The sequence below is a fragment of the Rhinoderma darwinii genome, chromosome 2, assembly GCF_050947455.1.
Source record: "Rhinoderma darwinii isolate aRhiDar2 chromosome 2, aRhiDar2.hap1, whole genome shotgun sequence".
NCBI classification, from domain to species: Eukaryota; Metazoa; Chordata; class Amphibia; order Anura; family Rhinodermatidae; genus Rhinoderma; species Rhinoderma darwinii.
This window is the reverse complement of record NC_134688.1, coordinates 31,297,127-31,323,650: the sequence shown is the minus strand read 5'-3', so window position 1 is coordinate 31,323,650 and position 26,524 is coordinate 31,297,127. Positions and strand designations below refer to the sequence as shown.

The 26,524-nt window shown below is 45.4% G+C and overlaps 1 long non-coding RNA gene across 4 annotated transcripts; it reads right to left on the bottom strand.

The window, feature by feature from the left end:
• On the bottom strand, positions 1-24,548 carry LOC142742091 (uncharacterized). 4 transcript variants are annotated; one of them, XR_012881299.1, is made up of 12 exons: positions 24,365-24,548; positions 15,978-16,266; positions 14,631-14,690; positions 14,011-14,070; positions 6,543-6,609; positions 5,715-5,779; positions 5,004-5,135; positions 4,153-4,219; positions 3,889-3,953; positions 1,068-1,184; positions 760-880; positions 1-245 (listed from the first exon to the last, which is right to left on the bottom strand). It is a non-coding gene; the product is annotated as an uncharacterized LOC142742091 (long non-coding RNA). The 4 variants fall into 4 exon arrangements; XR_012881298.1 differs by having other exon boundaries at positions 756-880; positions 1,068-3,953; positions 24,365-24,543; XR_012881296.1 differs by having other exon boundaries at positions 1,068-3,953; positions 24,365-24,542.
• Between the last annotated feature and the right edge of the window lie 1,976 nt (positions 24,549-26,524).

Sequence of the window (26,524 nt, the reverse complement as noted above, 5' to 3'; positions counted from 1 at the left end):
CAGTAGAAAATATGGTCTAGCGATCCAATCTTTGGACTTTATTAGAAACAAACTTCTTAAACCACAACTCGTGAAGTGGTGATACAAAACCGCATACGCGTTTCGAACGCCAACTGCCTTCCTCGCCAACAAATGGCTTCCGAACAGTCTATTACATCCCAAGTCCAAGTACTTGTGCTGCATGAATTCTGGATGCTTTATGTGTGGCGTTATCCTGGCCCCTTTCACTGCTTCCCGCTTGAGTCCTGTAGGCACAAAAACACAGTGCAAATATCCATCGTCACCCATGCCTGCAACTCCTGCCTGAGTAATGCAATTCACTCAACTACTTGTCTATTACATCGTTAACTGATGATTCATTTAGATGCAATAGATATAGTTTATTATATACTTAGCCTTCTTTATGGGCATCATTCCTTTTTATTGGCATCTGATTAAAAAGGGGGCCCTGCTTCACCCCCATAACACTGCAATATTTAAAAAAAAAATCCCTTCACCCAATCTCTAATAACCTCATCTGCCTCTTTTTCCCTTGACAAGGAGCTGCAGCAGCTGCCGGCACCCTTGTTCCTATTTCCCCGAAGCCCTTCCAGATACTTTTGATACCATTGTCCGGAATGTTTTTACTTGCTTTTACCTTCTTCTTTCATCCTGTTTGAACATTTGTTCAGCATCTTCAACATCTTGCCCATCAGCCCTACTATCCTCAACATTAGACCACTCATAATCATCTGACAGATCAGAATCAGACTCACCCACCTGCTGTTGCCATGCCTTCTTCTTCCATTGCTTCACTACAAGTCATATTGTCACCTGTCCTTCCAGTGGTCCTGTAGTGAATTACTTTCTCTGCTGCTCTTCACGATCCAAAAAACTGCTCCTGTAATTACAAACATTATGACAGTACCCTGTGTTGTAAACATTTTGGCAACCCCCATGTTCAGACTATGAGGACCTCCTGGGATCATGCTGCCCTCACCCTCTCAGGAACCCTGCACAAGGGCCCTAGCATTTTGCCCATCATCCTGCCATGTTCCCTCAAATTTTTGCTAGGCTTATACTCATACCTGCCTTGTTTCTACGATGCTAGGACATTTCCAGCCAAACAGCCCTTGTGTTGCATGACTTGTGGGGGCTCCATACGTGGCGATATCCTGGTCCGTTTTGCTGCTTTTTGCAGATTCCTGGAAATATAAAAACCTTCTGCCAGTATTCATTGTCACCCATGCCTGAAGACCGTGACTGGATAACACAACTCACTCAACTACTTGTTTATTGAATCGTAGTCCTATGGCCACCTCCAGTTTCACATTGAAATAGCAGGCCCAAATAAAGCCGACTGAACTTCCAGCCTGTGGTGCTTTGAACTTGACGTGCAAGGAACTACAGTAGCCGCCAGCACCCTAGTTCCCACCTCCTCAAGGCCTTGATGTGTCGCAAACTTTTTAGGCAGGGCAACCCTGACTAAAATCCCCCTACACTACTCCACCCCTAATCCCCTCAACCAATTACCTCTACTGCACCCCTAATCCCCTCACACAATTATCTTACACCTAATCTTCAAGTACAAACCTCCATTTTGAACGAAAAAAAAAACCTAGCCTACACTATGCCTATTCCTACCAAACTCTTCATACTTCCCTACCACTGCCCCTTCCTGGGGGCCACATGGCCCACCTTAATAATAATAATAATAATCTTTATTTATATAACGCCAACATATTACGCAGCACTTTACAATTTAGAGGGAACATAAACAGACAATATCAGACATTACATAGTGACAAAGCTAGTTTACAATTCAGACAGGAGGATTGAGGACCCTGCTCGCAAGAGCTTACAATCTATGAGGAAATAAGGGAGACACAAAGTGTAAAAGTGTTTGTTCAGTACAATGGTCCAGACATCTTTTATACGCATGGGGTAGTACACATAAGTCTGCATTAGCCGGTCACCAGCCAGTATCCGTGTATAACGGACATGAAATTCAGTACGGTGCAAGGAGTGTGAAGGAATCTTTTTCTGAGGACTAATGGGGCCAAGGAAAGGAGTCTGATTAGGGAATGTTATAGGCTTGTCCAAAAAGATTTGTTTTCAGGACACGTTTAAAACTGTGGATATTGGGAATTAATCTGATTGTCTGCGGTAGCGCATTCCAGAGGACGGTGCAGTGCGAGAAAAATCTTGGACAAAAGAGTGGGAGCTTCGGATTATGGAGGATTTTAATCTAAGGTCATTGGCAGAACATAGAGCATCACAACAGTAAACTATTATGGGGTCTCTGAGAGGGTTCATACACATATTCACAAATAGATACAGAGAGTAACTATACTAGAAGTCCTGCCACCCATACCCCTATAATCCTGCAGCTAAACGCTGTGGACCCCAGGGTGACGGGTAGCATGGATAGGTCCGCTTTCTGCCGCTCGCTTTTATTACTTGTAGTAATGACAACCGTTAGGTGAGCAGTGTCTCCCCTGACTGCTAGCAAAGTTTGGGGCTAAGTGTGGAATACTTGGCACAAGTGCCAAGCGCTGTTACACTAAGTAGTAGAGAAGGCTCCTGAACCCTGTACCTTTTCTTCACCACGGCATTACAATATACAGTATTATATAATATAACCCCTCAGCGGTTACACAACATGAAATCAGTGGCTATTAAATGCATAGGCCTAATGGGCAACCATCTTTTAACTTATCAGAGGGCTTTTCCCATTGGACTTTCTCACATAAATCATGGGTGGACATACCATATGTGAGACCCGGGCAGCTGCATTGGGATCCAGCAGGTAAGGGGGTCCACTATCACCCTAAAAGTAGCTAGTAGCATCCTACTGTCAGATTGCATGTAAAGCATTGAGACAATGAATTTCATAGCTCACAATTACTGGAGGATGGAGAGACATAAGGGGATACTCTATGATATGGGAGATGATATATGGTTGGAGAGCTAAGGCTCATATACTGTTCTTTTACAGGGGCCCTCTGGTGTCTATGTATGTCCCCGTTTGGGGCAATATGTTGCAGGTAGGTTGCCCTCCTATCTTTAGCTGCTGTCAGCTCAATACATTTACAAATCAGAAAAATAGAGGACACATCTGGATTGATGTTAAGTGTAGAGATTGACCGGCGGGTACTGTATATAGTAACTAATCATAGACGTATCTCATCATGTGCTGCATGACTTGTGGACCCTCTATATGTGGCGATATCCTGACCCCTTCCACTGCTTTCTGCTTGAGTCTTATAAATATAAAAACATTCTGCCAGCATCCATTGTCACCCATGTCTGCAGATAATGACTGGATAATGTAACTTACTCAACTCCTTGTCTATTTCATTTCTGTGGTATGGCCACCTCCAGTTGTGATTTAATAGAGTAGGCCTAAATTAGGGCTACCGAACTTTCACCAATGGCGCTGTGAGATCAAAGGCACTAATGTGTCCACTGCAAGTAGTTGCAGCAGCCGCCGGCATCCTGACTCTCACGCTACTTCTCCCCAAGCGCTTGCGAATGCTTGTACCAGGTCTTGATGAGTTGCAAATGTTCTTGGCAAGGAGCCCCTGCCTTAAATCTCGCTACGCTACTCCACCCCTAATCCCCTCAACTAATGGTCTTTGCATCTATCTTCAGGCCAATACCTTTCCCCGTAGACTACTCGGCACTCCCAGACATGTGGACAGCTCCATTTAGAAAAAAAAACAAAAACATTACCTACACTATCCCTATCCCTGCCAACTATCTAAGACTTCCCACTACTACCCCTCTCTTCGTGGGGGCCACATGGCCCTCCTTGTGGTTTCTTATGGGAATTTTGCCCGTTCATGACTTTTTCAGTGCAAAGAGCTACTAGCGGGTACTGTATATAGTAAGTAATGATGGACATACCGCATATAGATTAAATATTGCTTCAGAGAGTCCCCCTGGCAGCAGGCAGCCGATCTTAAGTATTTCTGGAACAAAAAGTTTAAATTGTAAATATATTATGACGTGTGCCTGGTATAGTTCATCATATCAACAAATATATGTTCAGCCTATTGACAACATTGGGGTATTTGTTCCCACAGTCTTGCTTGTCATGTGTCTCTATAGGAACATTCTGGATGACATTAGATTATAGAATTTCTATAGGTTATTTGCTTTAATACTTACATATATACAGTGGATCTTCTAGCATGTCGGCTGTCACTGGTGCCACATATTCAGATGTTATAAATGTCTGTAAAATACATAATGGGTTTAATGCACATACATAAAATAACGCCATATCTATAATGAATAATAATATATTTACTTTCACACATTTAATTTTCTATCACACGACGAGTCCAATGCCCCTCTGCCACACAAATAACACCAGCAGTATAATGGCACATAATAGTTAGAGGACCAGGATATAGATTTTATATCCGGGACCAGGAGCTTATTGTTATTCTCCTATATAAACTTATCCTTAATGGAATACATCTAATTTGTCTATTGTGGAGTCTTTTGGACTGGAGTCGAGAGAGTAGAACATGGGGTATTAGGTTTTTCTGACAGTTCTACAAACCTCAGTATATATATGGCTAACAATAACGAATAGTCACTACTCATCTTCTATATTCCTGTGGCTCCTGCGCTGGTGGTTCTGTTGTCTTTGCTTACTAGACCACAGCGGTCATGTCAGTGTGGACGGCATGTTACTGCTGCAGTTATTATGTTACATCCAGGGCCGACCTTAGGTTTATTGATGTCCTGTGCAGTATCTTCTATGGGCCCCCTCCCACTTATGATGTACCATGTTGTACCCAAATAATGTAATCATATAGTGCCTAAATAACAATTATAACAACTAGGGATTGCATGTTTTTGTGTTTTTTTAGATTTGAGTACAAAGTGCTGGATCGGGAGTACAAGCTGTGGGTGCTCTGTGTATCTATGGTGGTGGTGCCCCCTTCAGTATTGACCAGTAATGCGCCCTGTGTGATCGTGTAGAGATGCAGGAAATAAAATACACTGACCTTGGACTCTCCTACTGAATACGTCTGGCTGAATGTAGAACCTTATGTGATGTGAGGTGGAGGGCTCTGCTTATTCTTTGACTTGCCCTCCTGGGACGTGTGGTTGTCATCAACTCTTATGAGGAATTAATGCTAGGAGTAAGAGGGACAATGTATTAGTACAAATCCCAATCAATGGAAACATTTTTATCTAGAGCAGAGACCTGACCCCAACCAGTGGCGGATTACCAAAGGTGTTAATGGGGTGACTGCCCGGGGCCCAGCGATGGGGCCCCATATGCCCCTGAAATTGGACAAACCATGACGGCGCAGGGAGCCATTGTGTTCCTGCTCTGCCGTATGATTTCGTAGGCCATGGCCTAGTTCAGGCCTGTAGCCTACGAGGCACTGGGAGTATGCTGATGACGTCAGCGGCCCAGCGCGATGACGTCACTAAATTACATCGTATGCGCCAGGCCACTGATTTCATAGGAAGCAGAATGTCTGACCAAGTTCTTTGTCTATTAGGTGAGTATTATTTTTTATTTTTGTGGCGCAAAGGGGGCGCTATTAATAGGGGCATAAAAATACTTAGTGGAGGCTTACAAAAGGGGGCTTCCTTACTGTGGAGGCATACAAAAGAGGCATTCCTACCCAGGGCATAAAAAAGTGTCATTCTAACTGTGGAGGGTATTGGTGGATACTGCATATAGTAACTAATGATAGACGCACCTTGTATAGATGAGATATTGCTTCGGAGAGTCCCCCTGGCAGCAGGCAGCCGATCTTAAGGTGTTCTGGAAAAAAGGATAATTGTGTAGAGTTAAATCTTCAGACAGACGTGTGCTCAGTATAGACCACCCAACAATGAAGGAAATGTACATTAGGGCTCATGTACACAGCAATTTCATGTGGACGGACCTGTATGGTGGCGCACAGACTGCAGTACTGGTAATGTAGACACTGTGTGCGCTGTGTGCTCCCCCATAAGCCAACGGTGTATTAGGAAATTACCTAAATAACAAGTCCCTTATATATTTCTAGTATCATAATATCTTCTTTATGGAGCATTTCTATAATAATACAGAGTTGCAGTAAAATACATCTGTAACACTTGTGAATTTTGCCGCGCAGCAAATCTGCAGCGTGTGAATTCAGCTTTGAGTACAATATAGTACTCAAATAATGCAATCATACAGTGCCCAAATAACACCGCCAGACAGATATTGTCTGCCACACTGTAATGTAATCCATTATCAAGGGAATGTATCCGCATCCTGAGCAGTGCCCTTTCCTTAGGTTTTTGCACCAACTGAGGGATTAGGTGTGCAGGCCCTGGGTGCTCAAGACATCAATGCCAGCAGTGCCCCATTCAGTAGTGACAGGTAATGCACCCAGTGTAACCGCACAGGTCGCACACCCCTAAGGCCGGCCCTGGTTGACAGGTCTGTAACATTAGAGAATTTGTTCCCACAGTCTTGTCATGTGTCTCTATAGGAACATTCTGGATGACATCAGATTATAGAATTTCTATAGGTTGTTATTTGCTAAAATACTTACATATATACAGTGGATCTTCTAGCATGTCGGCTGTCACTGGTGCCACATATTCAGATGTTATAAATGTCTGTAAAATACATAATGGGTTTAAAACATATATATATAAAATAACCACATATCTAAAACGAATAATAATATATTTACTTTCACACATTTCATTTTCTATCACAGGGCGAGTCAGACATTGAACACATTTTGTAATGTTAGTGTAAACCCAGGGAACATAACTATAGGGGTGAAGAGGTTGCAACCAGTCACACAGAGGCCCTGGTGTCCATGACATGCATAAGGGGGTCGCAATCTGGGCAAATCTGCAGTGCCCCCATCTTCTAGCTTGACTGCCCTCGACCGCCAGGTAATGTAAAAATAATCCCTTTACTGCCTTAAACCAGTGAATTTACACTGAACCCTTTCACAGCCTTAGACCACCAGATAAATGTAAAAAAAAACAATATAAAAAGATGACCTAGTGGGTGCGAGCCTACATTGCTTGTTGCCCAGGAGCCCATTTTCCATAAAACCAGTCTCTTCTGTCTGTGGGAGTGTAGATTATATATGGTATATGATAGTTGGCAGGACCTGATATAGATTTGGCATCAAGGCCCAGGAGCTTAAAGTTATATCTCTATATAAACCAGAACTTAAAGGGAAACTATAGAGAAATGTGGAGTTTCTGATTCTCTTTTTCTTTTGTGGTGTCTCTGGACACATATAATGTGGATACATGTAATGAATATACTGGGCATGCACCAAGTTTGCTGACGACAAATAAGTTTAGGTGGCAGCTTAGTCTGGATCCATAGTTGACTTCATCAGATTTCCAGGTTCTTGGTCTTTTCCTAATATATTACAGGTTTGTAGCTTGTCAGTAATAAGAAGTCACTATATTTTGTGACGGGCATTTTTTTCTATTCTTCCCTCTACCACCCCCAGCATTGAAGCGGGGAAATATTAGGCAGAACAACCTTATTTTCTGAGGGACAATGTGAGATAAATTAAACTGGGTTCCTGGATTTCAGTACCAGAGAAAATATCCATTATTGTTATAAACCATCCAGCCAGTAAATATGTGATACAACGTGTGTGCAGAGATACAAGAAATATTCAGGACTTACCTTGGACTCTCCTACTATATATCCTAGGCATTAGTTGGGCGCTCTCTGTATTCTTTGAGCAGCCCGCCTACACCTGGACCTGAGACCATGATAGAGCTCCTCACTGTGCGGTTCCTCTTTTATTACTGTTAGGGATCTGCCAGGTACTTCATCTAGCTATACTCCTGGGATTAATCAATCCACACCTGAGGCCAGACCTGCTCGACTGACACCATCTCCCACCAACCAGGGTGGCAGGCTCAGGAGTGGGAGAGCCTATCGCGGCCTGGTCTCTCGGAGTTAGCTCCGCCCCCTGCCCTTTATTACCTGCCCTGTGCTCTCCCTCAGTGCTTGTAATTCTTTTGGATTCCTGGCCCCACTGCTGCTTGCTCCAGCCTGCTTCTGCCGTGCTTCTGCCTTGCTGCAGTTCTGCTTGACCTGCTTGCTTGCCCTGGCTTGCTTCTGTCTCCGTGCCTGCTCGGGTGTACTCACTTCGTCCTGGTCCTGACTGTTCGTTCGCCGCCCCGTTTCCTCGTGGCGTTCCGTGGCTATTGCCCCTTCCCTTGCGTGTTCCCTGTTTGTCTTCCTGTGCACTTAGCCAGCGTAGGGACCGCCGCCCAGTTGTACCTCGTCGCCTAGGGCGGGTCGTTGCAAGTAGGCAGGGACAGGGCGGTGGGTAGATTAGGGCTCACTTCCCTTCACCTCCTTCCTGCCATTACATAATTACAAGCCCTTACCTAGTCTACCATTTCTCCTACGCTGACGCTATCATGGACCCCCTTGAGACCCTGACCCAGCAGATGCAGGGCCTCTCCCTACAGGTCCAGGCCCTGGCCCAAAGGGTCAATCAGGGTGACGCTGCTTTAGTAGTACCCCTCACCTCACCTCTAGAACCCGACCTCAAGTTACCTGAGCGGTTTTCAGGGGACCGTAAGACGTTTCTCTCCTTCCGGGAGAGTTGCAGACTGTATTTCCGCCTAAAGCCCCACTCCTCAGGTTCCGAGAACCAGCGGGTGGGTATCATCATATCCCGACTCCAGGAAGGGCCCCAAGAGTGGGCCTTCTCCTTGGCTCCTGACGCCCCTGAACTTTCCTCTGTTGATCGTTTTTTCTCTGCCCTCGGACTCATTTACGACGAGACTGACAGGACTGCTTTAGCCGAGAGTCAGCTGGTGACCTTACGTCAGGGTAGGAGACCGGTTGAGGAATACTGTTCTGATTTTAGGAAGTGGTGCGTAGCTTCTCAGTGGAACGATCCGGCCCTAAGGTGCCAGTTTAGGTTAGGATTATCTGACGCCCTGAAGGATCTGCTGGTTAGCTACCCCTCGCCTGACTCCCTTGACCAGGTTATGGCCCTAGCAGTACGACTTGACCGACGTCTCAGGGAACGTCAGCTAGAACGCTTCAGTGTGCTCCCCTCTGACTTTTCTGCGATTCCCCCCGAGGTCCCGTCTCCTCGCCCCTCCACGGAGGACTCGGAGGTACCTATGCAACTCGGGGCCTCCATGTCCCCTCGACAACGTAGAGAGTTTCGCAGAATGAATGGTCTCTGCTTCTACTGTGGGGACGACAAGCATCTACTGAACACCTGTCCCAGGCGCAAGAATAAGAAGCCGGAAAACTTCCGCGCCTAAGTGATCATCGGGGAGGTCACTTGGGCGCACAGGTATTTCCCGTTAATGTGAAACGCAATAAAATTTTGCTTCCCTTTCAGGTCTCGTTTGCTGGCCGGTCTGCCACGGGCAGTGCTTTCGTGGATTCTGGCTCATCTGCTAATATCATGTCTGTGGATTTTGCTATGTCTCTAAAGATGCCTTGTATTGATTTACCTTATCCCATCCCTGTAGTAGGAATCGACTCAACCCCCCTTGCTAATGGTTATTTTACTCAGCATACTCCTGTTTTTGAACTCCTGGTTGGCTCCATGCATTTGGAGCAGTGCTCTGTACTGGTGATGCAGGGATTATCGTCTGATCTGGTATTAGGTCTTCCCTGGTTGCAGTTGCATAATCCCACATTTGATTGGAATACTGGGGATCTCACCAAATGGGGTAATGAATGTCTTATGTCATGTCTTTCTGTTAACTCTATTTCTCCCCGGGAGGAGGTAAACACGCTTCCTGAGTTTGTTCAGGACTTCGCCGATGTGTTTTCTAAGGAGGCCTCCGAGGTGTTGCCCCCCCATAGAGATTACGATTGCGCTATCGATTTGGTGCCTGGTGCCAAGCTTCCTAAGGGTAGGATATTTAATCTTTCATGTCCTGAACGTGAAGCGATGAGGGTGTATATCCAAGAATGCCTGGCCAAGGGTTTCATTCGCCCCTCGACTTCTCCTGTAGGTGCTGGCTTCTTCTTCGTGGGGAAGAAGGATGGTGGTCTTAGGCCGTGCATTGATTATCGTAACCTGAATAAGGTCACCGTAAGGAACCAGTACCCACTTCCTTTGATTCCGGATCTTTTTAATCAGGTTCAGGGAGCCCAATGGTTTTCTAAGTTCGATCTACGGGGGGCATATAACCTTATCCGCATCAAAGAGGGGGATGAGTGGAAAACTGCGTTCAACACACCCGAGGGTCATTTCGAATACCTGGTCATGCCCTTTGGGTTGTGTAATGCCCCTGCTGTCTTCCAGAATTTTATTAATGAAATCCTGAGAGAGTACCTGGGTAATTTTCTTGTTGTGTACCTTGATGACATACTGGTGTTTTCCAAGGACTGGTCCTCCCACGTGGAGCATGTCAGGAAGGTGCTCCAGGTCCTTCGGGAGAATAATCTGTTTGCTAAGACTGAAAAATGTGTCTTTGGGGTACAGGAGATACCATTTTTAGGGCAAATCCTCACTCCTCATGAATTCCGCATGGACCCTGCCAAGGTTCAGGCTGTGGCGGAATGGGTCCAACCTGCCTCCCTTAAGGCGTTACAGTGTTTTTTAGGGTTCGCCAACTATTACAGGAGATTTATTGCCAACTTCTCGGTCGTCGCTAAGCCTCTTACGGACCTTACCCGCAAGGGTGCCGATGTCCTCCATTGGCCCCCTGAGGCCGTCCAGGCCTTTGAGACTCTCAAGAAGTGCTTTATCTCGGCCCCCGTGCTGATTCAGCCCAACCAAGAGGAGCCATTTATTGTGGAGGTTGACGCTTCCGAGGTGGGAGTGGGGGCCGTCTTGTCCCAGGGTACCAGCTCCCTCACCCATCTCCGCCCCTGTGCTTACTTCTCTAGGAAGTTTTCGCCCACGGAGAGTAACTATGATATTGGTAACCGCGAACTTCTAGCCATTAAATGGGCTTTTGAGGAGTGGCGGCACTTCCTGGAGGGGGCCAGACACCAGGTAACGGTCCTTACGGATCACAAGAATCTGGTTTTCCTAGAATCGGCCCGGAGGCTTAATCCTAGACAAGCTCGGTGGGCACTATTCTTTACCAGATTTAATTTCTTGGTTACCTATAGGGCTGGGTCCAAGAATATTAAGGCTGACGCTCTGTCACGTAGTTTCATGGCCAATCCTCCTTCCGAGAAGGATCCCGCTTGTATTTTACCCCCTGGTATAATCGTCTCTGCCACGGATTCTGATTTAGCTTCTGATATCGCGGCTGATCAGGGTCCAGCTCCCGGGAACGTCCCTGGGGACAAACTGTTTGTTCCCCTGCAATACCGGCTGAGGGTACTCAGGGAAAACCATGACTCCGCTCTATCTGGTCATCCTGGCATCTTGGGCACCAAACACCTCATTACCAGAAACTATTGGTGGCCTGGGTTGCCTAAAGATGTTAGGGCTTACGTCGCCGCTTGTGAGGTTTGCGCTAGGTCCAAAACCCCTAGGTCCCGACCTGCGGGCCTACTACGTTCCTTGCCCATTCCCCAGAGACCTTGGACCCATATCTCCATGGATTTTATCACCGATTTGCCTCCATCTCAGGGCAAGTCGGTGGTGTGGGTGGTAGTCGACCGCTTCAGCAAGATGTGCCACTTTGTGCCCCTTAAGAAGCTACCTAACGCCAAGACGTTAGCTTCTTTGTTTGTGAAACACATCCTGCGTCTCCATGGGGCCCCAGTCAATATCGTTTCTGACAGAGGGGTACAATTTGTTTCCTTATTTTGGAGAGCTTTTTGTAAAAAGTTGGAGATTGATCTGTCCTTCTCCTCCGCCTTCCATCCCGAAACTAATGGCCAAACGGAAAGGACCAACCAATCCCTGGAACAATATTTAAGGTGTTTCATCTCTGACTGTCAATTCGATTGGGTCTCATTCCTTCCCCTTGCTGAATTTTCCCTGAATAACCGGGTCAGTAACTCGTCAGGGGTCTCCCCGTTTTTCTGTAATTTCGGGTTTAACCCAAGGTTCTCCTCCGTCTCCCCTGGTTGTTCCAATAATCCTGAGGTAGAGGAGGTTCATCGGGAACTGTGCACTGTCTGGGCCCAGGTTCAGAAGAACCTAGAGGCGTCCCAGAGCGCACAAAAGATTCAGGCGGATAGTAGACGTTCTGCTAACCCCCGGTTTGTCGTCGGGGATTTGGTCTGGTTGTCGTCCAGGAACTTGCGCCTTAAGGTCCCGTCCAGGAAGTTTGCTCCCCGATTTATTGGACCTTATAAGATCATTGAAGTCCTCAACCCTGTATCCTTCCGTCTGGAGCTCCCCCCATCCTTTCGCATACATGACGTCTTCCATGCCTCCCTCCTTAAACGCTGCTCCCCGTCCTGGTCCCCCTCGAGGATACCTCCTGTTCCCGTTCTCACCCCTGAGGGGGTGGAATTCGAGGTGGCCAAGATTATGGACAGTAGGATGGTCCAGGGCTCCCTCCAGTACCTGGTCCATTGGAGAGGATACGGGCCGGAGGAGAGGACTTGGGTACCTGCCCGTGATGTTCACGCTGGGGTATTGATCAGGAGGTTCCACCTCCTCTTCCCCACTAAACCGGGTCCCCTTAGTAAGGGTCCGGTGGCCCCTCATAAAAGGGGGAGTACTGTTAGGGATCTGCCAGGTACTTCATCTAGCTATACTCCTGGGATTAATCAATCCACACCTGAGGCCAGACCTGCTCGACTGACACCATCTCCCACCAACCAGGGTGGCAGGCTCAGGAGTGGGAGAGCCTATCGCGGCCTGGTCTCTCGGAGTTAGCTCCGCCCCCTGCCCTTTATTACCTGCCCTGTGCTCTCCCTCAGTGCTTGTAATTCTTTTGGATTCCTGGCCCCACTGCTGCTTGCTCCAGCCTGCTTCTGCCGTGCTTCTGCCTTGCTGCAGTTCTGCTTGACCTGCTTGCTTGCCCTGGCTTGCTTCTGTCTCCGTGCCTGCTCGGGTGTACTCACTTCGTCCTGGTCCTGACTGTTCGTTCGCCGCCCCGTTTCCTCGTGGCGTTCCGTGGCTATTGCCCCTTCCCTTGCGTGTTCCCTGTTTGTCTTCCTGTGCACTTAGCCAGCGTAGGGACCGCCGCCCAGTTGTACCTCGTCGCCTAGGGCGGGTCGTTGCAAGTAGGCAGGGACAGGGCGGTGGGTAGATTAGGGCTCACTTCCCTTCACCTCCTTCCTGCCATTACAATTACTCCTGGAAATGTAAGAAGAAATTGACAACTGCGTGCTGCTATTTCCTTTTGTCATTGGCCATGGTCTGATACTATACAATCAGTGCTGATAGTTTCAGAATTTTTAGGGACATGGCCTATAATTGTTGTATGATAAAAATGCATAGAAAAACTGCGATAATTTGTGCCAAAACGCAAAGTGAAACATGGTCAATTCACGGTTTTTGCTTTCATTTTCACAAAAAAATGTAATTAATGGTAACGGGTGAACACGGCTTAAGGAGATTTTCAGGTCGCAGATATTGATGTAGGTGACAACTTATCAGCGTGAAAATTCCTTGTATTATCTTTTAATGAAAATAGTCAAGCACGGGCGCACATGCATAGAGATACACCGGCTTATATGGGCCCAGGTTTGTCCTACCCTCTTTGCGGCTTGGTGGTGACAACCTACGCAGGACTCCTCTCTCCAGAGAAACTACATTGTTAGGAACCAAGGCGGTGGGGAACTGGCCCAAAGGTCATGGGAAGGAAATGGAGAGGTAAACAAACATCACGCCCTTCTGTCCTCAGTAGCTAAATTTGGGCACCATAATTGAGGGTCCTGCTTGATCTTTGGTTTGGGTCCCCTATGTTCTATGTATAGCTCTGTATCCATGAGTAGGATTATGTTTGGTGAACACCTTGGTGTCAAAAGACTAAGAGTATTCATGATAACTATGACTGCCTCCAAGTGCCAGGTATCTATCTGCTTATATGACATGAAGGAGTCCCATCTGTTTTCTGACCAGATAATTTGGGATGTTTATGAGTAATAATCATGAAAGGTAAATTAAAGGAAAGATAGATCAATACCTGAGTGTTGTATTCAGGACACTGCGCCGGCACCAGCACTTCTGGGACAAATCGAGGGATCTGTTGAGAATAAAATACAAAAGGTGAGATACTTGGTTTCCCCTTTAGACTCTGATAACTATCGCTGCCTCCAAGTGTTAGAAGTTACCATTCTGCCTAAATCACATGAAGGAGCGGAATCAGCCATATGTAAAAGTGTGAACTGTTGTTGGGGAGTTATGGGGAGTCGCTACTTTCACCATCGCATATTCACTCAATGAGTTCATGAATAAAGCTTAAATTGCAGGTTCAGTTTTATACTCAAATATTTTATCTTTTGGATAAGTTTGTGAGGACCTGGACCCTTAATAGATACCAAAGAGGATAGATAGATAGATAGATAGATAGATAGATAGATAGATAGATAGATAGATAGATAGATAGATAGATAGATAGATAGATAGATAGATAGATAGATAGATAGATAGATAGATAGATAGATAGATAGATAGAATATAACCAGTCTGGTTTATCCGGTTTACAGAATCAGATATTCTATTAGTAAGATGTTTGTTTAATTAAACAGAATGAAGCAATGAAATACACATAATAAGTAATATGAATGAAAAAATAAATCTGACCTGTTTACTGTATTCAAGGCACTTCCCAGGAAGTTGTGGCTCTGGGTCTTGTGCCATGACCTGTTGAGACAATATGGGAGAATATCATATAAAAGTCAATACCCACAAATTCAGTTTACATCTGTCTATAAGTATATTATTAGCATCTATTAGATCCATCTCAGTGAAAGTCTAACAGCAACATCTTCTATGAGTAAGCAAATGTAAACCTCCCTATGGAGGCTTATGCTACAGCTTCCTGGCCTTGAGGATACATCTACTGCCATATACATACAGAGTTTATATTCACTGTAGCCTGAAATGTGCAATAACATACAATAATATCATTCTTCTTACTATAGCACTTTATATTAATCCTCTTATATTATTGTCTATAGAAAATACCTCAGCGGTATGCCCCATGGCAGAGTTAGTTGGTGAAGGAGGTGGTGGTTGTGACCTCCTCATATATACTCTGTAATCTGGCAAATGTGGAACATGAACATTGAAGGGGTTTTCCGGGACTTTAATACTGATGATCAACCCTTAGAAAAGGCTATCAATAACAGATCATTGAGGGTCCAACTCCCAACATCAAGCTGAATGAAGGGGCCCCTTTACTGCTTACCAGGCACAGTGCCGTACATTTTGTAATGGCTTTGCCTGGTACTGCAGCTCTCTAAGCTGCAATACTTAGCACAGCCACTATCAAATGCATGGAGCTTTGCCTGGTAAACAATAAAGAGAACATGGGGCTGACCAACAGGGGGGTGTGGCCCCTTTACTCTGATTATGGGGGTGGCAGGAGTAAGATCCACGTCTGATATTGATGGACTATCCGATATTGATGGACTATCCTAAGTATAGGCCATCAATATTAAGGTCATGGAAAACCCATTGAAAAGGTAAATAAGACCATTTTATACAAAGGACAGAACATACATATAAAATGATAGAGGATCTGACGTCTCTCCTGACATGTCTGTTTTAGAAAATACTTAAGAATTCACATTTCCATTCACACATTACTGATAGCTGCAATTTTCAGGAAATAGGAAGTTGTAACTTTAATGGGGAAATATGAAACCTTGAAATCTGAATGTAAAATCCACATGTTCGGTTGTTACTTGCGTTAATAGAAACATGTTACTGGATCTTGAACTGTTTGTCTAAAAAAAAATAACCCAACCCCCGACAAAATTCCTTCTACAATTATATATGTGGTGAGATGTTTGTGCGGTTAGAAATTGCTGCAGTAATGTCCAGTGTGAATCCGGCCTTATATGAGAATTTCTAGAGCCTATATATTTTAGTAACATGTATAATTAATAACACTGACATTATAGCTGATAAAATGCTGCGTCTTACCTGTCAATCACAGTCATCACAGTCCTGGTCCAGATGTTATTGCCAGAAATGGTAGAAAAAGCCAAAAAAGTCATGAGCTGTAGGATACACTGATCAAATATCAAGTGCAAAGTGAGTGTAATCCAGCTGCACATAGAACCTAACGACTAGTACTGTCTATGACATCATCAGTGACATCATAAGTGGCTGCAGTATCTGTTACATCATCGATTATCTCCTACTACCTGGATAGACTGTCTGTGTATACACTGAATATAGGCATGTTACATGGGACTGCTGTTTTATAGACCTGGAAGAAAGATACATGTGTTATTATAGGGGCTACGACTATGAACATGTAATGTATGAAACGTGTAATCTGTTACTAGATGGATATAAACTGTTATACTTATAAAGGATATATTTGATTTAATTTCGTTTCAGTTCTGGATTATCTAATTTTTAATGCTCCATAAAGTTACCAAACTATTATCCGCACACCGAGAGTTTATTAGACACATGCACGGCCTGGTGAGCAGATAAACTTCTTGTTCGTTTGTGTGAAGTCATGTACAGATGTAGCAATCCTTAACGGCCTTTTACACCAGCCAACATCGTTGATCGGTGCTCATTTGCTCCTGTCACACAGAGCTATGTATGGGGACGAGCAGTCGTTACTCTGAACGCTCGTCCCCATACATTATTATCATGTCGGCAGTGTGTCTCCCTGTTTACACAGAGAGATGTGCTGCCGACAACGATAATATTTAACTTTTTTTAAACGATACGATCAGCATATGATCGAGCGTTTGCGCGTTCATCTGCTGATCGCTGTGCCCTGTTTACACAATTATAGGGAACGAGCGTACTATGAACGTTAGTCTGTCCGATAATCGGTCAGTGTAAAAGGGCTTTTATCCTGACTCTGATAACTTGCTGCGGCGTTGTAACTTAACACTTAAGCCATTAAAAACCAGTGAAAAAGTGAAATGTAAGTTTCTTGCCACTGTGTATTTAACACATTAAGTCAAGTTAAAGATCTCTACATCTGTACATAGAAAAAGGCCATACTTACAAATGTTTCACACACTTGCACCCCATTATTCATTTATTTCTATTGAGGCACTTTACTCATTACTGCCCCCTATTAAAATGATGGGGGTAGGGAAACGGACAAGTGAGCCCTAATCTACCCGCCACTCTGTCCCTGCCTACTTGCAACGACCCGCCCTAGGCGACGGGGTACAACTGGGCGGCGGTCCCTACGCTCAGTAAGTGCATGAGACAAACAGACAAGGGTACACAAAGCTAAGGGAAATGGGGCAGTTGCCCACGGCAACACCGTGAGCAACAAGAGTGGTGAACGAGCCGAGTCAAACCAGGAGTGAACGAGGTACCAAACGCAGAGCAGGAGAGTAGTCAGTAAGCCAGGGTCAGTATGGAGCAGGATCAAATAGTCAGAAGCTGTAGCTGAGCCAGGAAACCACACGAGAAGAATCACAAACAAAGGAGGAACAGGAAAGGCAGGTAAAAAATAGACAGAGGGCGGGAGCTAGCTCCGTCTGGCCAGGCTGCGATAGGCTCTCCCACTCCTAAGCCTGCCATCCTGAGTGGTGGAAGATGGAGTCAGTCTCAGAGGCATAGACTCAGGTGCAGACTGATTACCTATGGGCGTATACACAGAAGTTGTGCCTGGCAGATCCTTTACAGTACCACCCTTTTATGAGGGGCCACCGGACCCTTTCTAAGTGGACCTGGTTTATTGAGGAAACGAAGGTGGAACTTCCTGACCAATACCCCAGCGTGAACATCCCGGGCGGGTACCCAAGTCCTCTCCTCAGGCCCATATCCTCTCCAATGGACCAGGTACTGAAGGGAGCCTTGGACCATCTTGCTGTCCACAATCTTGGCCACCTCGAATTCCACCCCCTCAGGGGTGAGAACGGGAACAGGAGGTTTCCTCGAGGGAGCCAAGGACGGGGAGCAGCGTTTAAGGAGGGAGGCATGAAACACGTCGTGTATTCGAAAAGATGGGGGCAACTCCAGTCGGAAAAATACAGGATTGAGGACTTCAATGACCTTATACGGCCCAATAAACCGGGGAGCAAACTTCTTGGACGGGACCTTAAGGCGCAAGTTCCTAGACGATAACCACACCAGATCCCCGACCATAAACAAGGGGTTAGCAGACCGTCTTCTATAAGCCTGAGTTTTTTGTACGCTCTGGGACGCCTCTAGGTTCTTCTGAACCTGGGCCCAGACTGTGCACAGTTCCCGATGAACGACCTCTACCTCGGGATTGTTGGAACTACCAGGTGAAACGGAGGAGAACCGTGGATTAAACCCAAAATTACAGAAAAAGGGTGAGACCCCTGACGAGTTACTGACCCGGTTATTAAGGGAAAATTCGGCGAGGGGAATGAATGAGACCCAATCATATTGACAGTCAGAGACAAAACACCTTAAATATTGTTCTAGAGATTGATTAGTCCTCTCCGTTTGGCCATTAGTTTCAGGATGGAGGCAGAGGAGAAGGACAGATCAATCTCCAACTTTTTACAGAAGGCTCTCCAAAACAATGAAACAAATTGTACCCCTCTGTCCGAAACAATATTGACAGGGGCCCCATGGAGACGCAGGATGTGTTTGACAAATAAGGTAGCTAACGTCTTGGCATTGGGTAGTTTCTTGAGGGGCACAAAGTGGCACATCTTACTGAAGCGGTCTACTACAACCCACACCACCGACTTGCCTTGAGATGGAGGCAAATCGGTGAAAAAAATCCATGGAGATATGGGTCCAAGGTCTCTGGGGAATGGGCAAAGAACGTAGTAAGCCCGCTGGTCGGGACCTGGGAGTCTTGGACCTAGCACAAACCTCACAAGCGGCGACGTAAGCCTTAACGTCTTTAGGCAACCCAGGCCACCAATAGTTTCTGGCAATGAGGTGTTTGGTACCCAGGACGCCTGGATGACCCGATAGTGCGGAGTCATGATTCTCCCTAAGTACCCTTAGCCGGAATTGCAGGGGAACAAACAGCTTGTCCTCAGGAAGGTTCCCGGGAGCTGAAACTTGATCGGCCGAAATTTCAGAGACTAAATCAGAATCAATAGAAGAAATGATTATACCAGGAGGCAAAATACAAGAAGGATCCTCCTCCGAAGGAGGGCTGGCCATGAAGCTACGCGACAGAGCATCGGCCTTAATATTTTTAGACCCAGCCCTATAGGTAACCAAAAAGTTAAATCTGATAAAAAAATAGCACCCATCGAGCGTTACCTGGTGCCTAGCCCCCTCCAGGAAGTGGCGCCACTCTTTAAATGCCCATTTAATGGCTAATAGTTCGCGGCTGCCAATATCATAGTTACTCTCAGTGGGCGAAAACTTCCTGGAGAAGTAGGCACAGGGACGGAGATGGGTGAGGGACCTGGTACCCTGGTACAAGACAGCCCCCACTCCCACCTCGGATGCGTCAACTTCCACGATAAATGGCTCCATTTGGTTGGGCTGAACCAGCACCGGGGCCGAGATAAAGCACTTCTTAAGGACCTCAAAAGCCTGGATAGCCTCAGGAGGCCAGTGGAGGAGATCAGCACCTTTGCGAGTGAGGTCCGTAAGAGGCTTAGCGATGACCGAGAAGTTAGCAATAAATCTCCTGTAATAATTAGCGAACCCCAAGAAACACTAACGCCTTCAGGGAGGCAGGTTGGACCCATTCCGCCACAGCCTGGACCTTGGCGGGGTCCATGCGGAATTCATGAGGAGTGAGGATTTGTCCCAAATATAGTATCTCCTGTACCCCAAACACACATTTTTCGGTTTTCGCAAACAGTTTGTTTTCCCGAAGGACCTGGAGCACCTTCCTGACATGCTCAATGTGGGAGGACAAGTCCTTGGAAAACACCAGTATGTCATCAAGGTACACTACAAGAAACACCCCCAGGTAATCTCTTAAAATCTAATTTATGAAATTCTGGAAGACCACGGGAGCATTACACAACCCAAAGGGCATGACGAGGTATTCGAAATGACCTTCGGGCGTGTTAAACGCAGTCTTCCACTCATCCCCCTCTTTGATGCGGATAAGGTTATACGCCCCCCGTAGATCAAACTTAGAGAACCATTGGGCCCCCTGAACCTGATTAAAGAGATCAGGAATCAAAGGAAGGGGATGGTTCCTTACAGTGACCTTATTCAAGTTACGGTAGTCAATGCATGGCCTAAGACCACCATCCTTCTTCCCTACGAAGAAGTAGCCAGCACCTACCGGGGAAGTAGAGGGGCAAATGTAACCCTTGGCCCGGCATTCCTGGATATACTCTCTCATGGCTTCACGTTCGGGACAAGAAAGATTAAATATCCTACCATTAGGGAGCAGAGACCATTCTTCCTGCGGAATTCTCTACGTTGTCGGGGGGACACGGAGGCTCCGAGTTGCATAGGTACCTCCGAGTCTTCCGTGGAAGAGCGAAGCAACGGGACCTCGGGAGGCATCATGGGGGAGTCAGAGGGGAAAACACAAAAACGTTCAAGTTGTCGTTCCCTGATACGTCGGTCAAGTCGTACCGCTAAAGCCATAACCTGGTCTAGGGAGTCAGAAGAGGGATAGCTAACTAGCAGGTCTTTCGGGGCGTTCGACAGGCCCAACCTAAACTGGCACCTTAAGGCAGGGTCATTCCACCGAGAAGCTACGCACCACTTCCTAAAGTCAGCACAATACTCCTCAACAGGTCTCTTACCCTGACGTAAGGTCACCAGCTCACTCTCAGCAAAGGCAGTCCTGTCAGTCTCGTCATAAATGAGTCCGAGAGCAGAAAAGAAACAATCAACGGAGGAAAGTTCCGGGGCATCAGGAGCCAAGGAGAAGGCCCACTCTTGGGGCCCTTCCTGGAGCCGGGACATAATTATACCCACCCGCTGGCTCTCAGAACCTGAGGAGTGGGGCTTTCAGCGAAAGTAGAGCCTACAACTCTCCCGAAAGGAAAGAAAAGTCCTCCGGTCCCCTGAGAACCGGTCAGGCAACTTGAGGTGGGGTTCAAGAGGTGAGGTGAGGGGCACTACCATGGTAGCGTCTGGCTGGTTGACCCTCTGAGCCATAGCCTGGACCTGTAGGGAGAGACCCTGCATTTGCTGAGCCAGGGTCTCAAGGGGGTCCATAGTAGTGTCAGGGACCAGGGTAGACTAGGTATAGGGCTTGTGATTATGTAATGATGGGGGTAGGGAAACGGACAAGTGAGCCCTAATCTACCCGCCACTCTGTCCCTGCCTACTTGCAACGACCCGCCCTAGGCGACGGGTACAACTGGGCGGCGGTCCCTACGCTCAGTAAGTGCACGAGACAAACAGACAAGGGTACACAAAGCTAAGGGAAATGGGGCAGTTGCCCATGGCAACACCGTGAGCAACAAGAATGGTGAACGAGCCGAGTCAAACCAGGAGTGAACGAGGTACCAAACGCAGAGCAGGAGAGTAGCCAGTAAGCCAGGGTCAGTATGGAGCAGGATCAAATAGTCAGAAGCTGTAGCTGAGCCAGGAAACCACACAAGAAGAATCACAAGCAAAGGAGGAACAGGAAAGGCAGGTATAAATAGACAGAGGGCAGGAGCTAGCTCCGTCTGGCCAGGCTGCGATAGGCTCTCCCACTCCTAAGCCTGCCATCCTGAGTGGTGGAAGATGGAGTCAGTCTCAGAGGCATAGACTCAGGTGCAGACTGATTACCTATGGGCGTATACACAGAAGTTGTGCCTGGCAGATCCTTTACACCTATATTTCACTTATATTATTACACTTGCACATACACTATTCATTTATTATTTCTTACTACACATCCCATGCACCACACGCCACTCCCCTCAAGACTAGTGGGAGTGGCTATTATTATTTAAAGCACCTGCTCACCCCCCTTCATCAGCGTTTCTGACCTGGCTGTATCCATTTGTAAGTATGGCCTTTTTCGTTGTTTTATATATTTTGTATATATGTCCCCTTGTTTTTATCTGTTTTGTCTGTGCATCAGGAGCTTTTCGTTCCAGTTAGGGAGTTAGGGACTCGCAAGTCTGGGGATCCTTGTCGTGGATTGCGAGCTTGCGTCCTTTTTGCCAAAATTGATCACTAATACCCCAGGTATTTTTCATTATTACTTATATTTGCTTCTTTTGGACACAGCCGGGTCTTTGATGCTGGGAGAGCATGGTGTGTTGTTGTTTGGCATAGAAGCAGGGTAGCCCGCTCTATGAATTATCAAGGCGTCACAAATAGGCTTCTACCTGGCATTACACGTTGTGCCTCATGACTTACACACTATCCCTCCATGTTTCACACACTTGCACCTCATTATTCATTTATTTTTATTGAGGCACTTTACTCATTACTGCCCCCTATATTTCACTTATATTATTACACTTGCACATACACTATTCATTTATTATTCTTTACTACACAACCCATGCACCACACACCACTCCCCTCAAGACTACTGGGAGTGGCTATTATTATTTAAAGCACCTGCTCACTCTCCTTCATCGGCCTTTCTGACCTGGCTGTGTCCATTTGTAAGTATGGCTTTTTCGGTGTTTTTCTATATGTCCCCTTGTTTTTATCTGTACATAGAAGCTGACATATTGCAGAACAATTACATCAATAGTGTCACTTATATAAATTGGATCCGTGTGTAAAACTGTCACTTCTGCATTAAGAGGGGTCGTCTCTATTATTACAACCTTGTTTAGAAATTACATATTCTTTTTATTCTGGACGCTACAGACACTGACCAATAGGCAACTATTTAGATAGACTAAGTGCCATTTATAATATTAGTATTGTCTTTTGGCCCCTCATATTCCAGCCCCCAGTGAGACTTTTACCTTTGCAACCCCTATTATTATGCCCTTGATGATTATACACCGTTCAGTCATAACATTAACCCCTTAAAGGGAATGTGTTGCCAGAAAAACATGTTTTTTTTTAAAAAATTAAACATTTAGTGTGTGGGTGATTAAACATTGTTCAAATTTTTTTTATTTTTTTCGCGAGTCAGGAAATATTATAAATTTTTTCTAATTTATAATACTACCCATTTTTGGTCACTAGATGGAGCTAGTTCCCAAAATTGCAGCATTGCAACATTGGGTTAAAAGCCCTCGCTCTAGTGAGCTCTCAGCATCCCCCCCTCCTTTATCCTGGCTAGTGCCGGGATAAACGAGGGGTTTGAAAGGTTTAACCTCCTACACTGTGTGTCGCCATTTTTTGAGGTAACCCACAGTGTAGTAGGTTTACATACAGTAGTAAACACACACAAACACTAACATACATTGAAATCTCTTACCTGCTCCTGCCGCCGCGGCTCCCTCCGGCCCGTCCGCTCCGTTTGCTGCCGCTGTTCCATGTGCACAAGTCCGGAAGCCGCGACCGGAAGTAGTAATATTACTGTCCGGCCGCGACTTCCGGTCCACAGGAAAATGGCGCCGGACGGCGCCAATTTCGAATAGGACTGTGTGGGAGCGGCGCATGCGCAGTTCCCACACAGACGCCGTACACGGCAGTCAATGGGACGGGAGCCGTTCACAGTCCCTATGGGACTGTGGCTGCCGTATTCCATGTCTGTGTGTGTCGTTAATCGACACACACAGAAATGGAACAAAAAATGGCAGCCCCCATAGGGAAGAAAAAGTGTAAAAATAAGAAACAGTAAAACACAAACACACAAATGAATATAAACGTTTTTATTAAAGCACTAACATCTTTAACATATAAAAAATTTATTTGTGATGACACTGTTCCTTTAAGCCTTCATTGGAATAACTGTACATCAGATTGTCTTACATTATGCCATCATGACTTACAGTTACGTCATGGTGATTGTGCGGGCACATAAGGTATTTTTATATGAAGATGCCACCACAGATATCCTCTATTTTTATGGATACAAAATCTTTTTACTATTGTTTTAACATTGATCTTTTTGTGCATTTATAACATTTGTAACAATAATATAAATGTAAATGGGTCTTAAAGGAGTATTCCCAGCTTACACATTAAGGGCATGATCAAAATCTTATTTTCAGGCGTATTTCGGAGCTAAAATGCTCGTGTTGCGCTCCGGAATTAACTTGAAATACACCTGCAAACTGCTTCCCATTGTTTTCATAAGGAAAATACACTGTGTAGTTCATATGAGGTGTGTTTCTTCACTGCTGAATTAAAAACACCACGTAAAAAAATGGTTTGTAAAAAAGTGACATGTCCCTTTATTAAAAACACCTCAAAACAAGCTTCAAAAATACTTGGAATATCAGTTCTAAAAACCGCCTGGATTCAGAGTCTGGTTGTGTTCAGACAGCACCAGTATCTTCGGGTGCTCGAAATAGGGTCCCAAACCAGATATAGGTCAAGAAATGTATTCCGCACACCTTGATTGCGTTCAACAAAATTTTTTTTAAATTTATTTCTCAGGGTAAATGCCAGAGGATATACGTGCAACGTCAACGTTTCGGTCGTGAGACCTTCGTCGGGCACTGAGGAAACATATACATGTAATTTATAGCATATCATATGAGTTTGGAAAATTACCATATAACACATAACAGGACATGTCATTCATAGACTGAATATAACATTGTATATACAAGCTAGGTCAATATTTGCAAAATTAGAAAATAAAGTTAAAAACAAGAGTATAGGAAGATACAGTTACAGACATCTTTGGAACAGTCGCCATATCAAAGGGAATGGTAGTAATAGTACATGTGTATATAGGCTAGGGCTAGTATTAGTACATTTGTCAACATCCAGTATTCCCTGCTCCATGTGGATGAGTGGGGGTGCCCCTTGTACACGGTGATCTATGCAGGGGTTAAGGAATCAATGTAAAGTTAAATGTAAAGTTTAAGCTGAACTCAAATTGGCAAGAGTAGAGGTGCATAGTAAAGAGCACAGGACTACGTAGTAGTTAACAGGTAGGTTATAACACTTATAAGTGGTGATCCCAGAATGCATTACACAAATGAAATACATGAATAAAATACATGCAACTCGAAGAGTGGGAAGCCATGAGTACAAGGTGCATCAAAGGATGTGGGCACCTTTGTAGAAAATGATCTGTACATACCTGAACCGTACTGGGGACTGAATCAGTGTTAGTATAGCGATTGTAGTAGCGCAGCTTACAATTGAATATGGCGGCTTACCGCTCTTCAGGGCGCTAGTAATCCCTAGTTACTTCCGGTCTTATGTATGCTGCTTGGAGGACGTACGTGATAGGTTGGAACGCATCGGCCAAGATGGACGTGCGTTCCACCGTGGAGTGCATGTGAGGCGTGGAACGCATGTGCATGCTGTGAAAGTGATTAGAATATGTTTAAAAGATAACATTTTGCATGGACTCCATTTTGTATGGTAGGCATCCATTTTGGATCGTTGGAATCCATCTTTTGGCCTGAAGGAGCCATCTTGAGATTAATAAGTAAAAAGTAAATGTCAGCAGATGTCCTGAAGCAATTCTATGTTATGTGTTCTTGAATTGAATGTTTTATTACTCTTGTAAGGAAAACCACAGAAAAGGCCATACTCACAGATTAGGTGCCTCACTATCCAAACACTATGCCTCCATGTTTTACACACTACACTCACGTTTTTGTTTCACTCACAGCCCTGATTTCTACACACTACACTTAGTCATGTCCCCTATACCTCACATGTGCACTATACACAGTACTTTATTATTTATTTATTATTACTACACATTTACTTCCATGCCCAACACACCACTCCCCTCAAGGTTAGTGGGAGTGGTTATCATTATTTAAACACACCTGGGCACTTCCCATCAACAGCATTCTCTGACCTGGTTGCGTCCTGTTTGGAACGGGTATTTTACCCACCACCTAATCTGTGAGTATGGCCTTTTCTGTGGTTTTAATTATATTCTATGTCCCATTTTTTTGTACTCTTGTAAGGAGCAGATCAAATAGCCTTGGCCTGAAATGTGTGTCTTCCCATGGGACAAGGTTCAGGCCATGTGGGGCTTGGAGGGTGAAGAATTATTATAATGCATTGAAATATTCTCATTGGCTGAATCAGAGTCATTATCATATTGTAGATGATTGGCTGAAACCAAAGCCTACACCTTTCCTGTCATTATACTTATATACTTGTTTGGATCAATAAAGATCAGAGAAGGATTTTGAGCATACAAGCATGGTCTCTTGTGTCATCTTTTCTCTCAGATATATATATCTATTACCTATGATTTGGAAACGGGATAAATCACTGGAGGGCGGGTATCGGTTGACATACCCATTACAAATTTCAGTCTAATATATTTTGGCCCATGATTGCGTTAACACATGCGCAGACCATTCATGGAGTCTTTGAAGTCGAGGTAATTACTGCCGCGCAGTGGGGGGACGCTGTGTCCTGGTAGACACAATAAAGTAAGAACACGGTGTATGAACTTGTAAGAGATCATATGTAGATCAAATTGAAACCGTTATGCTAAGGAAATGAGGAAATAGTTGTAATCAGCTACTTAACAGCGCCATCTTGTGTATGTGTCAGGTAGTGGACGAAAT